Raw genomic sequence first — 15531 nt, 5'->3', positions numbered from 1 at the left:
TTCCCATCTGAGAGTGGGACATGTCCTGCAGAACCTCATCAAGGTCAGCCTGGTATTGGGTGACATCTCCCAGCAAAGCGGACATTCTGCCGAGACTCTCAGCCATGGCTGTCACCGACTGCGCGCCACCTTTGATCCCTTAACTCATAGTGCGGCTGTCATGGACCTGGCTCTCCACTGCGATCGCCACCCTAGCAGTGTTGGCTTTGGTGCCAGTCATTGCCGGCACTATCTCCTGCACCCGTAGCCTCTAGGACTCCTTGTGGTAGTATGCATTAGGGGTCATGTGGGACTGTGAAGCCATGATGCTATTGGCTGACAGATCCCGGGTCCTGGTTGGCTGTTGATCCCTAGCTCCGCCCTGAAGGCGGAGTATAAGAACCTGGGCTTCTCCCCGCAGCTCCAGTCTGTTGCTGAACTGCGGGGAACAAGTCACGCTTAATAAAGCCTCATCGACTTCATCTCTATTCGTCTCTCTCGTAAGTCATTGTGCGCTACAATTTATTAAGCGTGCTTAAAGGACTATGGAGCTCAGGATCGCCCCGGAATGCCTGCGGATCAGCTCCCACGCAGTGAACTCAGCAGCAGTTTTTAAACACTGGCAGGCTTGTTTCGAAGGCTACCTCCGAACGGCCCCCGGCCGGATCACAGAAGACCAGAAACTACAGGTCCTGCATTCGAGGGTAAGCCCGGAAATTTACCCTCTCATAGAAGACGCAGAGGATTTCCCGACGGCGCTCGCAGCACTAAAGAGCGTCTACGTTCGCCCAGTGAACCAGGTCTATGCACGCTACCAACTCACAACGAGATGGCAAAGTCCCGGAGAATCGCTAGAGAAGTTCTACGCTGCGCTGCTAATTTTGGGACTTTAACGAGAATGTTCCTTTCCTCTTACGAATATTGTAAATAGTTCACAAACCCTGTACATAGCCCAATGTAGGACAAAGTGTGGAGCATTGAAAGGACATGCCAAAAAAAATTTCTCCTCCCAGGACCAGCCTTGTAAACCCCTACCACCATGCGAAGCACTACCCCGCCAGGTTCATTTTTAACAAGGGGTGAATGTGGTAGTATGCATTAGGGGTCATGTGGGACTGTGAAGCCGTGATGCTATTGGCTGACAGATCCCGGGTCCTGGTTGGCTGTTGATCCCTAGCTCCGCCCTGAAGGCGGAGTATAAGAACCTGGGCTTCTCCCCGCAGCTCCAGTCTGTTGCTGAACTGCGGGGAACAAGTCACGCTTAATAAAGCCTCATCGACTTCATCTCTTTTCGTCTCTCTCGTAAGTCATTGTGCGCTACACTCCTCTAATTAGCTTGCTGGAGTGACGTTGACATCTCCCTCTGAACGTCCCAGCCGCTCCCTATCGTCTCCATCAGCTCCGGATAACTCAGTATCAGGCTGGGACACAGCTGGGTCTTGGGATCCAGCAGCCCTCCAAGTGCTGTCTCGCCTGGGGGTTCCTGCCTCCACCTGATGTACATCAGCAACTGTGTGGTGCTCACCAGATTGAGCCTCCGAAGCCTGTCCACTAACATTTCCCACCAAGGTGTGTGTATCTGCGCTGGTGGAGATGACAGCTGTGCCGCAACTATGGTTGCATTCTTGGAGCTCTCCTCTGAGATGTTCACCTTGGAGTCAGGAGAGGGTGCCACCTGGGATGGGCCGGCCCTGTCGACTGGAGGACTTGCAGGAGGGTGGATATGTGGTCAGTGGGAGGGATGGGTCAGTCAGTAAGGCAATAGCAACTCATGTTTGACAGGTCCTCCAGGTAGAGCCCAGTGGTTCCTCACCTCTACAGCATCCGCCAGCCTCCGCATGGGTGCCGATCTGTCCTCGGTCACACCGGTCATTTCCAGGGCCCGCTCCTCGAAGGAGATGAGGATTCTTATGTCCAGCACCCCACCGGCAATCTGCGCCCTCTCCCGCCGACTGTGGGAGAGCATTTCCTGCACAGTCACAGAGAGGGCATCGTTAACCACACGCGTGGCTCTCAATTGGGGGAGGTGGGGTTGAAGGGGGTGTGAAGAGATGGTTGTAGGGGGAGTGGGGGGGAGTCACCTGGGGGGTTGGGGGTGGGGGTTGGATGCTCCCTTTGGGATGGTAAGCCCGTTGGTGTCTACTTACTCTTGCTGCCCGGTGTAGGTCCTTGACCTTTTCCCGGCACTGGAGGCCTGTTCTCCTGGTCACACTGCCCGAGCTGACTGCTGCCATAACCTCATCCCAGGCAGCACTGGCTCACCTTCCAGGACCCTCAGGGGAACAGGACATCCTTTCTGGCCTCCACAGAGTCCAGAAGCCTTCCCAGGTCAGCATCCCCGAATCTTGGGGCTTGCTGGTGTTGGCTGAGCAAGTGCAACTTAATGCGCTGCCGTAACCTCATCTCAGGCAGCACTGGCTCACCTTCCAGCACCCTCAGGGGAACAGGACATCCTTTCTGGCCTCCCCAGGTCAGCATCCCCGAATCTTGGGGCTTGCTGGTGTTGGCTGAGCAAGTGCAACTTAATGCTGTTCGACCTTGTAAGTGGGGGGCTGGCGAGCGCGGTGCCGGCGAATCAGCTGGCAAGCCTTCATTTGTGAAGGGAAGTCCATGAGGCCTCGTTAAGTGGGCCAATTAACGTTGAATTGTGTTGCTGACCTCGCTGGTCGAGTGCCGAGAAGCTCTCGGAAATTCCCGCTTTCTACCACACTTAGCAATTTTTCGGGACAATCACACCCTTTGATTGAGACGGTGGGTGGAGCTTTGATACAGAGAGAGAGAAGAATAAATGCTTCTTTGATCAGTTATAGCGGAGGTCATGAAGGAAGCCGCTCCAGATTATAGACTTTCAAAAGGGTTCTAAAAGAACTTGGCTTACAGCAGAGAATTGCTTTGTGAATACAAGTATCATCTTTACCTCTCTATGTCAATGGAATGCGAGCTGTATGTTTATTGGACATGTTGTTTACTGGGAACTAATGTGTTATGGTGAAGAAACTTCATGTAACTGTTAGTGTTGGAGCTGAAATAAAAATGTTAATATTGTTTTCTTGTTTTTTGCTTTAATAAAGCTTGTTTACAAAGTAACAAAGCCCTATTTCTTATACTATCACACCCAAAACGAATCAATATTTCCACAGCACATTGAAACTTTAAAAAATTATGGCATTTGGTCCAGCCACTTAGCAACTGTTGAGAGATGACCAGGCATCCATAACAGTAACAATAGCTTATACTTATATAAGCCTTTAATGTAATAAATATAATGTATTATGCCCAAGGTGTTTCACAGGAGTATCATAAAACAAGCATAGGATGGTATGGTGGCGCAGTGGTTAGCACTGCTGCCTCACGGCACCAACCCAGGTTCGATCCCGGGTCACTGCCTGTGTGGAGTTTGCACATTGTTTTTTGTAAATAAATTTAGAGTACCCAATTCATTTTTTCCAATTAACGGGCAATTTAGTATGGCCAATCCACCTACCCTGCAAATCTTTGGGTTGTGGGGGCAAAGCCCACGTTAACACGGGGAGAATGTGCAAACTCCACACGGACAGTGACCCAGAGCTGGGATCGAACCTGGGACCTCGGCGCCGTGAGGCAGCAGTGCTACCCGCTGCGCCACCTTGCTGCCCTCACTGCAGACAATATTAACACTTTTAAATAACTTATCGTTGTTGCTGCCAAATAATCATTTTTATTTGTTTTACATTCAGCACCTGGTCACCCAGCCACAGTCGGGCTGGTAGCGCCTCTGAGCAGAAGAACTTACAGCCTCTGATTGGCTGGCAGCACTCAGTAGCAAGGCCTCCGTTCTTGAAGTCTTGATTCCAGGGGAAGGCCCAACACTGCCTGTTTTGCTTGTGACTTGGCTAGTTTCCCCGAAAAGAGGCCGCTTAGGTGTCTCTCTAGTCAGTAAGAAGACTCCTTGGTGGGAAGGTGCCAGGTATGCCACCACCTTGCTTAAGTAAATGCCCTTCCTTGTAGAAATGTTTTCAAATTAATGTCCATGTTCTCATTGGACGATGGAGTGAAATAATACTGAGAAGTTGGCTATGTCCCCCACAATGGGGTTGATTTTGCATGCTGATGACTGCATTTGCAACTGTACAAAGTGGGATACTGAGCCAAATTTGATGCCAGCACACTCCCTCTCCCCAAAATAAAACAGTGGTTGCTGGTAGCAAAAGATGAAAATGCAAAAATTATTTGGGAAGTGTATATGCTTCCTTGAATCAGAAAGATACACATGCCCCTCCATTTCCACCATTTCTAAATGAGTAATAGTGTAGCCTGCAACTAGTGCACTGTCTCAACCAAACTCAACCAGACACTTCTATAAAAGCAAGAAAGTTAAGGCATGACGCAAGTGATCTGAAATTTAGTCAAATTTAGAATTTTGCAATTCATCCTCTAAACCAACTTACTGGGTAGCTTGCTGAATCACCCAGGGTAAATGAGGCAAATAATATGAGAAGTGCTTTGAATTTAAATATTTTTTGTCTCCAGTTCACTGAAAATGCATCATCAACCATTTTCCATTAAATATGATGGGAGAAGTGCCACTGTCGTATACATAGAATTGTCAAGACACAGAGATGCCATGAAAAGTAGAGAAGACATATTTCACATTACATTCCTGTGAGAACAAAAGACATGCCTCAGGGAAATATCACAATAGCAGCATCTTCTACCTGTGGCAGAGCAGGTTTTGCAATGCTGACTTGCTCTGATGCATTCCTTGTTTTGGGGCCGGGGTGGTGGTGGTGGGGAGGCGACAGAAGGTTGTCATGTGAGAGTACCTTTAAGAAATGGGTGTTTATCAAATAGCTGTAGTGGATGTACATTTAAGAAATGGGTGTTTATCAAATAGCTGTAGTGGATGTACCTTTAAGAAATGGGTGTTTATCAAATAGCTGCAGTGATGTCAGAGTGTGGGTGGAGCTTGGCTGTCTGCTTTTACTTTTGTTTTTGAGCTGGCAGCTACAGTGTGTGTTTGGTTTCATTTTCAGAGTTGGGGCTGCATCCAGCCAAACAAGGTGTAATTTTGATCTCTCTCTGCATGAAAAGAATGTCTTCAGATCACTTGCTAATTTAAAAGTAATAACTGCTCTCAGTGGATAATTTAAATTTGCTGCCTTTGTTAAAGAGGGTATTTGCCTTATGGATGTTGCTAGGAAAGATTAAGGGTTACTTATAGAGTACTGTATTCTTTGGGGGGAGTATTTGAGTTGATAGTTGCTAAGATGTTTACTGTGTATTTATAAAATGTTGACTGGATTCATAGAATAAACATTGTTTTGTTTTAAAAGTACTTTAGATCTCTGTTGCATCACACCTGTAGAGTGGGCTCTTGTGCTCCCAGTAACCACAATCTATTAAACGTTGTGGGCCAGGTGAACTCCACGATACACTTTGGGGTTCTCTAAACCCTGGCCCGTAATAAGGTGAAGATGCAAACGTTATATGGGAAGCATGCAGAATAGATGATCAGGAATCTCTTTCTCTTTGTTACATTTACTCACGATAGAACTTGGTGGGAACATTTCATGAAGCACTCAAAGTTTAAATGCAACACTGACTCCTGCACAGAGCTACAATGAGTCATGGAAGATCTTTGCAAATTGTCGAGTAGAAAAGAGGACAAGTTCTTTGGTCAGTCAAACCAGACAATTTTATGTAATGCCTTCTCTCGCAAGGGGGAGAAAATGTAATGAGGAAGCAGATAGAAAACTGTCAAGGCACACAGAAGCATCAGGAGTCTCTCCTTGCTGACTGGAGAGACCTATGCGGCCTCTTTTTGGGAAGTTTTGTCAAATCACAAGCAAAACAGGCAGCAATGGGCCTTTGCCACCTTCACCTGGAATGAAGACCCCAGGAACGGTGGACTTCCTACTGAGAGCCTCCGGCCAATTAGAGGCTGGAAGCTCTTCTGCTCAGAGGTGCAACTGGCTGAGGGCCTGGATAAACTGGCTGGCTCAATGAGGGACATGACCCAGTACCAGGCTGACCTTGATGAGGTTCTGCGGGAAACGTCCCACTCTCAGATGGGAATGGCCAAGGCACTGCACACTTCTCTGCAATAAATGTAATCTGGCAATTGTCCATCCACTCTACCAAACTGCCTCTGTCCTTTTGAAGTTCCATACTACCTTCCAGTTCACAATATTTACAAGCTTCGTGTTGCCTGCAAATTGTGAAACAAGGCTCTACACACTCAATTCTGGGTAGATGGAGTATGAACCTGCTGTCCTCTCTCACGATGCCAGCATTCATCCTCCCACCACTGCCTCTCCCTCAGTGCCCTTGTTGTTGTCCATCAACCAGTCCAGGCTGTTGCTGAGGAGTTGCAGACCAAAGCCAGAGCCAAATCGTACAAGGACATCCTGCAGGGTCATCTGTGGTCTCCTCCATTGAAAAGCAGCAGCATTCACCAGCCATGTTACAGTGACAAGGGTAGCATGGCACAGGAATACTGGGGCAGGCAAAGGCACGTATAAGACAGGTGCTAAGGGAATGCACAAGGATAATTGGCTAATATTTGCATGCTGTTTGAAATGGTTTGATTTACAATTTTGGTTTGGAATGTTTGTTTTGAGTTTGCATTGCAGTCAGTGTCCCAGTGCTACTCTGGTTTGTCCTGTTGGCAGATAGTGGAGTGGACTGCCACAGAATGAAGGCTTCATGACTGTAGCCAGGGTACTGAGTATTAACCTGTGTGAGTTGATGGGTATGGCCACACACCAGCTGGACTGGAATCCCTTTTGGTTTTGGTAAATTTCAGTGTTGACATGTAGAACCCACAAAAGTGTGCAGTCAGAACTCTGTACCGTTGGAAAGCCTGCAATCCTCACACTCATGTGTGTTTACTCTGCCTGCTGTGCTCTGGAAGAGAAAATTATATGTAGTCTGCTCTTTTGAGCAGAGGGTGTATGTGATCTCCCTGAAGCAACAGTGGACAGCAAACTGCGAGATGCTGCAAACATCTCCAGCTTCAGCCCACTTCATTGCCTTGGTCATTTTCATACCCCAATGCCTCTCTCTCTATGATCTCTCATTGCGGCTGGCAATCTCAGAAGTAGTGGAGGAAAATAATCATATGCACCAAGAAGCCCAAAGACCGATGGGAGCTGCTGGGTTAGTTTGAGAGTGCTAAGTGTGCTTTAAACTATTTAGACAAGGTGAGGTGAGCAGGCTAGTGAGCAGGTAGGCACTTGTGGCTGGCCTGTCTTACTGGAAACTTTCAGGGTAGCCAGCTAGACCAAGCAGGAAATATCAGCTGGTACCATGCAAGTGGGTCAAGATTGGGCAGATCAATCAAGATGAGTAAAGAGACTGCGCTGGCTTAGATTGCTGTTTTTAAGTCCCCTAACATGCTTGTTGACAATAATGCTGAATGTGTCTACTCACATGATCACAAATACAATAAAGAAGAACAGCACAACTGTCAAACACAGCAACAGCTGAAGAGAACATCAATGATTAGGGAGGGACTCAGGGTGGAACCGGGACTATTGGGCACAATTAAGAAAATGGGTTGGGAGGGATTGCTGGGTGGGGCAATGCAAGCTGCTGAAGGGAGCACAAAAAACTGGTTAAATCAGTCTGGGCTGAGTTGCCGAAGGGAATGCAAGGAACACTGATCTAGCTGCTGAGTGAAGTGCGTGCAACAAGTTACTGAAACTTTGGGATAGTACAGCAGAGAAGGTAAAAGATTGACATGGATTGCACATTGGGAACCAAAGCACAGCATAAAAGAACTCAGGCAATAGTTCATTTCGGTGCCATCATCCTTAAGATAAGCCTCAAATAAGGGAATAAATTGATTTGGCTCTAGACATCTGAGCAAGGAAAAGGTCATATAGTGTTACTTGAGAAGTAATCATGTAACCAATATATTCCAGCCCTTGAAATGCGAGCTGGTAGCTTGTTGACAAAACAAGAATTTTACTGTGCAAAATCTTCCACATCCTTCTGGATTTTAATCAAAGAAGCTTTATTTTCAGTATCTGTGTGCGTGTATATATCTTGCTATAACATCAAAGAATGGTTAAAGCATAGGCGGAGGCTATGTGGCCCACAGTCTCCCACTGGCTCTCTGCAAAATCATTTCAGCTAGTCACACTTCACCCGTCCCTTCACCTTTAGCCCTGCAAATATTTTCTATTCAAGTGCTTATCTTGATATTTTTAAGAGCTGCAATGGATGATGTATCCAACAGAACAACACAAATGTATCCATGCTCAGTAGTTATCTACCTGCAACCCATCAGAACAATGATGGCAGGGAATCTTCCTGCAGTGAACTTTAATTTTAGCCCCGCAGAGCTGCACACTGGAAATGTGAATCATAATATGTTCACATGATAAATGAAGTGTTTTTCCAACGTGTCTGAACAATGCCCAACATTTTCATTGCATTCCACACCCAAGTCACCATAACAAATATCTACAGCAAAGTGGGTGAAATCCCTTTTGCTGTTTACTTTTATAACAAAGGATCCGTGAATACTAAATAAAACTTTCTGTTTTGAACTCATGCCAATCTTTTCACTAAAATTATTGACAAGAACCTCAGCCCCTTGGTGACTACAGACGTAAGAGACTCAACATCGACAACTGACTGTGAATTAGTCATTTCATGGCATTTAAACGTAACAAAAATCAGTAATAGAGCAGCCGCTTCCTTAAAGTGAATGCCTATTGAGCCAGAGTATTTAAGTGTAAAAGAATCCTACTCACCTTCAAATTTGAAATGAATGGATTATTTTCAGGAAGATTAATTACAAACTCTAAGGCTCAATATAGAAACCTTACATTGTAACACAAATCCACTTTACGCTTTCAAAACATTGATTTCTGTTTCCAACCCCGATCTGCAGCAGTAACTTCCATTTCCTTAGTGGCATAGCTACTGTTGGCTTTTTTCCGGAATCCAAATACTCTCAGAAATGAATCCTTCATTAGTAGCTCATAGAGCCACACCCGTCCCAAAGGAGTGAGCGCACACCTATGCTGCTGCACCTCATCTTGCTCCACCCATTGCCCACCTCTCCAGATGGGTTTTGTGGTTCACATCCGTGAGGCTATGAGAAATGTAAAGCAAGCTCTCACTCTCAATGAACCCAAGCCAAATATTACCCACAAAATATGAACATACTATCAGGCAATACTTCAGGCTATAAGCTACAAAATAGTTACTGCTAGTGACTAGCAGTAAACAATACAGCAGTTTCCATTAATTTAAAAACTTTTTAGATGAATTGCATCATTCTTTAGTTACAAAGGCTTAAAACCAGTCTTTCCAGATCCTCATCTCCAGCTATACAAGTCCAGAAGCTAATGAACCTCAATATTTAATGAATTGCTAACTTGCAGGAATTAGATTACAACCACAACAACATCTTGGCATTTATATGTGGGTATGATTTTTCCGCTTCACAACGTTAGAAACGAGAATCGCGATCAGGTAGAGAATCAATGGAAAAAATCGGTTTTGCGCTTGGCGTCGATTCTGACGCCATGCTCTGGTGCCTCACTGGAAGCAATATCAAAATTTGCAGCGCATGATAGTGGATCCATGCATATCCATAATTTGTATGGATTTTAATACGATTAATAGCTTGGACAGTTCATGTTCCACCCCGCTGCGCAATGCTCCACCCCTCTAAAGAGCTGGTCATTGACTTCAGGAGGCGAAGTATCATACACACCCCTATCTGCATTAATGGTGCTGAGGTGAAGATGGTTGACAGCTTCAAATACCTAGGTGTGCACATCACCAACAAACTGTCCTGGTCCACCCACGGCAACTCCACGATCAAGAAAGCACAACAATGCCTATCCTTCCTCAGGAAACTAAAGAAATTTGGCATGTCCACATGGTCACTTACCAATTTTTATAGATGCACCATAGAAAGCATCCTATCTGGCTGCATCACAGCTTGGTACGGTAACTGCTCGGCCCAAGACCGCAGGAAACTACAGAGAGTCGGGAACACAGCCCTGTCCATCACGAGAACCCGCCTCCCATCCATCAACTCTGTCTATACCTCCCATGGCCTTGGCAAAGTAGGCAGCATAATCTGCCTGGATTGTACACTGAACAATACTTTTCACTATACACGTGACAATAAATCAAAATCTAACCTAATCTTAGGCGCAAATTGGTGCAAGCATTTAAAAGCGGGATCTGGGTGTCAAGGCAGGGGAAGGGGATTGAGAGTCTACCAAAACTCTGGAAAAGCCTCACAAAGTGTCCAGCTTGCTGGGGCGTGACTTCCCGGGCCAAGGGCAGTAGCGGGGAATGACTTGTTGCCAAGTCTATGGATTCTGGCTGCCGCCCTCGGGATTGGGGTGGTCCAGCACAGACGAGTATTGCTGCAGTATGTGTTTTAAACATAGACTTCTAGTGCTACTTGCAAGCTCCTGGCTGCTCACTCTGCTGAGTGCTCACTGTGTCCTGTGAATGTTCAGAGAGCCACTCGTCATCTGGGGACCTCCCAGGCTGCCCTTCATACCCCAGCTGTTTTATCAAGGGGATGGGTGTGGCCAAGCTCAATCAGTGGACCACCAGGTGTTGGCACTTCTCAGAAGTGCTGCCCCACTTTATAGGAAGCAGGCAGAGCTCACCCCAACCAGAGGACACCTGCACCTTGTTTAGTGCCATTCTCAGGGCAGAGGCCTCACCAGGACCCCCATCCCTCAAGATCACCAGCTGTCTCCTCCTGGAGTAATGTCCATGTGGCCCTGGTATATGGCTGCCTGTAATGTGGCTGCCCTGTCTTGTGCCTCAGCCACCACCCGCACAGAGTGCCCCAGGCCATGGACACCCTGACCCATGGCCGATATCATCGCACCCAAGGCCACCACCGCGGACGCAACCCGTGCAGTGTTGGCCTGGGTGGCACGCATGATCGGCATCACCTCTTGCCCCTGCAGGCGGTTGGACTCCTCCGACTGCATCTGCAGCCACTGGATGGTTGCTGACACCCTTCCCCTGTAGTCCTTAGCTCTGCATCTGCATCTCCAGAATTCGCCCTTTCCAGAAGCCAAAGACCTGTCTGGATGGCAGCTAGTCCCTGGAGTCGGGCAGTCCTCCGATCTTCCAACCCCTCGGGGGTTCCTACCTCCACCTGATGTACCGCAGCAGTTAGTGCCCCAGGAGCCTCTTCACTGGTGGAGAGTGTCGGTGACATCAGTGCCGAGAAGTCGGCGTCATCCCCTGCCGTGTCCGCTGGGGTGACATGGCATTGCAGCTGGGGGTGCAGGTCTCAGCAGGTCTCGTCTCTCTGCTTGATGTGTCTCAGGGTGGGTGTGGTGGTGGGTGGTCTGCCACATATGCAAGAGAGTCATCGCTATTCATTGCAGGTTCACTTGGTTCCCTGGTGACCTCCGCATCGGAGACGGCCCATTTTCCGACCTCACCACCAGGTCCAAAGCCCTCTGCGCTACGATGGTGAGGGGTCACAGTACGGAGGGCATTTTCCGGTCCCTGCCGTTGTGGGCCGCCTTCGCCTGGGGGGCTAGATAATGCACAGTGTGAGACATTCAGATGTGGGCAGAGCAGGAGATCTGCGGCTGGTGGCCTGTGTGTGCTGGGCACCCGTCAATGGCGGGTGGTGTGGGTATTGGCTTGTGGTGCAAGGTGTGGTGCACGTGGACTGCCGACGGCTGGCGTTCGGTTGCCTTCTGGTGGGGAGGTGCTACGGTTGTGTGGGACGGGGTGGTCCCAGGGGTGACCCATCCTGACCGCTCTGAAGAGGTTGTGCACCTTTTTCCTACACTGCTGGCAGGTCCTGGTGGTGGGGCCCATGGCGCTTGTGACCTCTGCATCCGTGCCTGGTTGACGTCCATGGTGGCTGCCTCCACCCCACCCTGGGGAATAAGGTGTTCCGGCTCCCCGACATCTAACAGGGTCTCCGGCTCGGCATCAGCGAACACCCATGCCGCTCTTCGGGGTGGCATCTTCTTGTCTGGAATGAAAGTGTGGGGAGTGGAGTGCTTATGTGTGGCTGCAGCTTGTCAGGCTCTCGAGTGTCAATCCCGACCCCGGCGAATTACACTCCAGCGTTCGTTGGAATTACACAACTTCCATGTGGTGCCTGTGCTAGCCCATTAGGATGTCCTGAATCGCCTCCGATTCAGTCCCAGCGTCAGCCTTTAGTCTTCCAAACAGAGGATTTGGAGTCTTTGAAGTAATAAAATGCCCTAAGGCACTTCACTGGAGCAGTACAACCTAAAATACATGACCGCTTGGACAGATGACCAAATGCTGAATTAAAGATGTAGCCTTTAAGGAGTGTCTTAAAAAAGAGATAGAGAGATAGAGTGGTTTAGAGGGCGAATTCCACAGTTAAGTATCCAGGTTACCGAAGGCATGCCACCAACGGTGGAGCGTTTATAATCAGGAAGCTCAAAGAGCCAGAATTAGCGGGGCAGTAATATTCCGGAGGAGTTGCAAGGCCAGAAAAGATTGCAGATAATGGGGCTGTGCTTGATCTTGGAGCAATGTATAAATACTGATGAAAATTTTCAAATCAAGGCAGTGCTTAGCTGGGATTAGCAATTTAAAAAGTACAAACAACTACAGGGTGGGATGTACTGGCCTCATCGGGCCATACATGGTGATGTGACAATGCCGTTGAATCTTGCGAGATTTCATGAGATCTCACAAAATGTCGCGTTCTGGATCTTGCCCTCACTGGCCGAGATCCAGATTGACATATTTAAGTGAGCCATTTGGGTCATTCAAATATGTCTGCGCCGTATTCACCCGGGGCCCAGGAGCTAACGACCATACCTGGGAGGTCTTGCCAGGGCCACACAAACATGAACCAGGCGTAACGACACCTGGGGCATCTCCCGGGCCATTAGAAACCCCAGGTGGTCGGGCTCTGGGCAGGGTGGTTTCCTGACACTCCCACTGGTACCCGAGCACTTTAGGACTGCCAGCTTGGCACCAACACCCAGGCATTGCAAACATGGCACTGCCATGGGCCCAGGTGGCACTGCCAGCCTGGCAGGGGCACTGCCAGCCTGGCAGGGCCACTGCCAAGGTGCCAGGCTAGCATTGCCAAGGTGCCCATGTGCCAAGTTGTCCATGCCAGGGATCAGGCCGGTGGTGCCTTGCCCTTAAGAGGTGAGACTGCAGTGGGGTGGCTGAGGGGGCCGAATGATCGAGCCGACATTTTAAAATGGAGCCCGATCCACGAGTCATCTTCCTGCACTGGCGAGCTGCGTGCAATAAATGAGGAAAGTGCTGCCTTGGCGGGATGTTCCTCACTGAGATCAAAAGAAAGGTAAAGCCTCATTAAATAACGGTGTTGTTCTCCACACTGTAGGCACCGAGAAACATTCCACTAAACGCACAAAATGGGACTCTGTTTTTTTCCCTTTAAATCGCTCCCTCCATCTCTTGCATTCATCCATAAAGTTGTTAGAAAGGAAATACTATTTCTGTTAAGCATATTGAATCTCGCGAGATTCAACAGCATCATCACGTCGCCAAGTCAAAAACCAGGCCCTATTATAAAACAGATTTAACGTGATCAGCCCCTTCTCCTAAATAAATGTAATAGGCTTGAACCTTCTGAAGGACGGCAATCCTATCAAATTGTTACCCACTTCTGTTTAATTACCTTGCACTGAAGCACCACGTTTCTCACCCAGACCTCCAATCCAGCTTCCGAGAAATGTGGAGCATACCTGCTCCTCGAGACCTCTCCTAATAATCTGGGAGCTTCAGGGAACTGAGCCATGACCCCAGGGATGTTGGGGGGGTCCAGTGGTGAATTGGCATTCAGTGGTATGGTTAGACAGGTGTTACAACTGCTTTCAGTCCTTCCAGCCTTTCTTGGATAACAACTCTGCTCACTGAGTCATAACCATCCAAAGTCTCCGACTTTATAATCAGAGTTTTGGAGGGTTCCATCACATCTGCGATGGTGGGGACCTCGGGAATTGACCAAGGAGGCTCATTCACTTGGGCCTTCTGGCTACAAATGTTTCAGTCTCACCTTTTGCACTGATGTACTGGGCTCCCCATCACTGAGGATGGGGCTGTTTGTGGCCCCTCCTTCTCCAGTTTATTAGTTAATTGTCCACCATTCATTACTGGATTTGGTAGGTCTCAGAACTTCAATCTGATCGATTCGTTGTAGGATTGCTTAAGTCTATCTATAGAATACTGCTTCCACTGCTCAGCAATACATGTGGTCCTGTGCTGTAACTTCAGCAGGTTGGCATCACAATGGAGGTCAATGTGTTTTAATGCCAATAGTGCCAAAATTGCCATTTTTTAAACTGAACTGACAGAAATAGATGCAATGAATACTCTGAATTATCAGTTGGTGACTTTCCTGATGAATATTCCGCAGGTATCTTTCTGTGTGGCCAGAAGGAGAAGGAAATGGGAGCCCTCCAACAGGCAGAAGAAGAAAATTTGGAAATCCATTTAAAGTCAAAGGCTCTCCAGATTTTCCTGTCCCGCCCACAACGACACCAGAAAATACTGGCTGAATTTGTGTGGTGTGGAATTATTGCAGTTGGCCAGTGACCTGTAAAAAAAACATGCGCACACTGAAATCAGTGGAATTGAAACTTGGGCAGGTTTAGTGATTTATACAGCCATTTTACTGTCTAAGCAGTGAAGGATAAAATACTCAGAAATCACATGAGGACAGAGTCAGACTTTGTTGTGATGTCTCCCATAGACGGCTGTACCTTCACTATCAAGCCTCATGTATGAAGAAACGATACATGTACACAGTTCTGGAGGGTGAGTGCCTAACAACAGCTATTTTCTTCAGGAGAGAAGAGAAAGAAGGAAAAATATAAACACTGTTGTGGGATTCAGCTCTTAGTTCTTCGACAGAACACACCCATACATAAATCTCATGAGTTGACAAGCACGCAGACAGGAAGTGTAAAAATCAGATGCAAGGGAGTTACTAACATGCACAATAACACTGAACACATCCACCTAGCAACCACTGATTGTGGTGGGTCATTACAGCTCAGAGAGGAATTACAACTATAAAACTTGTCACAGGCATACAAGGATAACTACAAGCAACAAGACTGAAAAAACTAATATAAAAACAAAAATGCTGGATAACCTCAGCATGTCTGACAATATTCATGGAGAGAGAGAAAAAAGTTAATGGGCCCGATTTAACCAAATGGCAACAGAGTCCCACAGCGAACGCATTTTGCCACGCGTTCCCCCCAGCCCCAGCCCCTTCTAAGTGGTGCCCCATTCTCCTTGGTCACTCACATCCTCCCCTGTCGCTCCTCCTTTCATTCCATCCCTCCACCCCAACTTCCCCTCCAAGAGTCCTACCAGCATCAGTGCAGGGTGTTGACCCAGGGCAGGCAATATCAGCGGGTCTTGTCCACGGGACGGGGGATGATGAAGACTCGCTATGAGATGAGCTCTGGTGCTCTTCAGCATTTGGCAAAGCCCGATTGCTGCCTTCAGGATCACCTTCCACTGTCCACCCAGGTGATCCCTGCATGTATGCTGACCATTCTGTCTCATGGATCCATATAT

The 15531-nt window shown here is 47.9% G+C and overlaps 1 protein-coding gene across 16 annotated transcripts in view; it reads right to left on the bottom strand.

Annotated features, from left to right (window-relative positions):
- The window catches only part of cast (calpastatin), a 318006-nt gene that overhangs the window by 201288 nt on the left and 101187 nt on the right, over positions 1–15531 (bottom strand). For 2 of the 16 annotated variants that reach the window (XM_072516337.1, XM_072516338.1), the window contains exon 1: positions 8721–8977. The exons of the other annotated variants lie outside the window; for them this stretch is intronic. The gene's annotated coding sequence lies outside the window, so the exon portion shown is untranslated. Of the gene's footprint in view, positions 1–8720; positions 8978–15531 lie in introns of those variants that run through there. 16 annotated transcript variants of the gene reach the window in all.

Source organism: Scyliorhinus torazame, chromosome 9, assembly GCF_047496885.1.
Source record: "Scyliorhinus torazame isolate Kashiwa2021f chromosome 9, sScyTor2.1, whole genome shotgun sequence".
NCBI classification, from domain to species: Eukaryota; Metazoa; Chordata; class Chondrichthyes; order Carcharhiniformes; family Scyliorhinidae; genus Scyliorhinus; species Scyliorhinus torazame.
Note: the sequence above shows the minus strand (reverse complement) of the source record. Positions and strands in the feature narration are given on the sequence as shown.